Source organism: Neomonachus schauinslandi, chromosome 11 (genome assembly GCF_002201575.2).
Source record: "Neomonachus schauinslandi chromosome 11, ASM220157v2, whole genome shotgun sequence".
Lineage (NCBI taxonomy): Eukaryota > Metazoa > Chordata > Mammalia > Carnivora > Phocidae > Neomonachus > Neomonachus schauinslandi.
The window spans coordinates 22,362,765-22,365,785 of NC_058413.1; positions in this window are offsets into that span (position 1 = coordinate 22,362,765).

Sequence of the window (3,021 nt, forward strand, 5' to 3'; positions counted from 1 at the left end):
TGCAATCACAGGAAATAGTCAACCTTCAGGGAGTACTTTCTACATAGTAGAAAATATGACCATCCCAAAGATGTTTATATATATAATATGTATGATATATATGTGATCTCACAGGATGTTTATTTAAAAAAAATCAGTGTAGTCACCATCATACTCCAATTTTAAAAATAAAATAAAACTGAATGTTGGAGAATTCAAAGTATGTACCCATGGAAACCCAGTAGTAAAGAGTGTATCTCACATAGAAAATATGATTTAGCTAGTCCTCTAGTCTTTGTCAGTTTATATATTCATTGCATGTTTGTTAACATTGTATAAAATATAGAAAAAAATTCAGCTAATATTTGTTGTTTTAAAGCATGAGAGAATATGCCTTTTCCCACAAGATGCAAAGAATAAAATCTGGGCCTTTAAAAATCTTTAAGAATAATAATTTAAAAATCCTGTTAATTATATCTACTTTTTGAAGATGGAAACATTGACACAATGACCTGTATATGTAAAAAGTCTTTTAAATCGAAATTGTTAAAATTTTATGAAGATTTTTATGTTGATGTAATTTATTGAGCAAAACAAACAAAAAACCCCACAAATGATGAGAACTATTATCTTTCCAACAAATGACTTTATTTTTTTTAAATAGTCTTCTTTAAAAACGAGGATTTAATTCACATAATGAAAACATTTGTTTCAACATTTTACCTTGGGTTTTCCCTTCCTTACATATACCTTGTATTATTGGGCATATAGAAAATTATAAATCCCCTATTATTGAATTCAGCCTTGGCTAAAATACAGAACTGGAAGCCAGAGACTATACAGGCTTCTATATAATACTATTTCTTTGAGAAGACAAATCACTCAACTAAGAAGCGGCATGCAAACTGATCTGTGTTTGCTTCTTGCTTTCCTAATAGTTTATATGTGACTTGAACACTTTCTTTTTTATTCTTTGTGCTTCAGAATTTTGTACCTAGTAACAAACCAATAATCTAGATCAAGGACTAGCAAACTATATGGTCCAGGAACCAAATTTGGCCACAAACCAAGAATGTTATTTACATTCTTAAATTGTTCATTTTATGTTATGTTATTTTTATTTATTTATTTATTTTTTATTATGTTCAGTTAGCCTAACTGAACATAATAAAATGTTCATTTTAAATGACTATATACTTAAATGATATCCTTGATTCTACCTCTTGGCCCATAAAACTTAAGAATAACTTTGAGAAAGTGTTTACTAACACTAATCTAGATAATTTCTAAAATGTTTTCTTGATTAAGAGTCTTTGACCCCAAATAAAGATATATTTGGTTCATTATCAGATAGGATTAAGTAAAACAAAACAAAACAAAATCTCTAAGTGTTTCCAATTGGAAGCCAGCTAATAGAAGGAATAGAGCTACGAAAGTGTTAAAAGATTTGGGTTTCCAGGTCAGTTAAGCTTCTGGTAGCATTCTGATTATTAGAAACCCAAAGTTATGGGGTTAGTTGTATTCCACCAAATATTTGAAATTTATATATTCATATATTGAACCTTAGACTGTGACTACATTTGGAGATAGGGCCTGTAGGTATGATTAAATTGAAATTAGGTGCTTAGGGTGCATGCTAATACGATTTGACTGTTGTCCTCAATAGGAAGAAAAATCTGGGCACAAAGAGAGGGACACCAGGGATATGCATACACAGAAGAAAGACCATGTGAATACACAGCGAGATGTGGGCATTTGCAAGTCAAGGACAGAGGCCTTAGGAGACACCAAACCTGCCAAAACCTTGATCTTGGGATTCCAGCCTTCAGGACTGTGAGAAATTACATTTCTGTTGTTTAAGACATCCTGTCTCTGGTACTTTGTTATGGCAGCCCTAGCATATTAATACAAGAAATTCAAGAAACTACAACACAATGAACTCTGGTCCTCTGGGAACAATTGTGTGATTTTCAAGAGGACATCCAAATGTTTCCATCAAAACATAATGTTTGATAAATATGAAGTACATTATCCTGCAAATAACCATATTTGCTTCTCTTCTACTTTTCTCTTATTCTGTGAGCACCTCTTTTTAGTATAACCTAAATTTGAATCTGCTGGCAGAAGAGACTGGGTAATATAGTTTCTAGCACCTATGATTCTGATGAGTGCAAAAAAAGGAAGGTGAACAAACAAGAGGAAATTAATTATTATGGAGAGCAAAATAAGTAGAGGTACCCTCTCCTACAATCATCTGTACTGGGTCTAACTATAATTAACTCTTGAACAATATAAGAACAGCATCGTGCTTTCATCAAACATGCTATAACTGTCTCATACTTAGATGTGCTCACTTTCTCTCTGCAAAAAGAAGCATAAAGTCTGATTAGTCACTATATTCATCTTTTTGATACTAATTTATTTTAATTCACTTATAATTCCCTTCAGATATATTGAAATTAAATAAATATTTTCAAACGCCATTTTCAGTTAGGAAGTGTTAAGCTAGCAGACCAGTGCATCCTCAAAGAACATAGGACAGATTACATCAGTGATCTATTTAAGGGCAGTGGGAAGCTTCAGAGATAACTAAAGGGCTTAAGACACTGGAATGGGAAGAATCTCAGAAACTCAGAATCTGAGAGGGGTGAGCAGTCTGTAGCACCTTCTACCCTTAGGACACTTGTTGGTTCTGGGCTTGGACAAAATTCTGAGAACTATATGTAAAACTTGAAGAAAATTCCCAGGGGAGTTATGAGGACAGAGAAACCAGGAGAGTTTTTTTAATAAATTTGGAGTAGTTTCAATTACATAACAGGTTTCCAATTTAGGACATTTATCAAATGTAAATGAAATTACTGATTTAGAATTTAGGATCCATTAGGAAGAAGAACCCAGACAAATACATCAGGCTGTTAGTTGGAAACCCTGGAATGCCAGAGTAATGCAGAGGCAAACTGAGTGAACTGAGCCTACCAGAGCTATACCCTAACCTGACTTAGCATAGCTCCTTCTTGAATTGTCCACTATTGCATTTTGCTA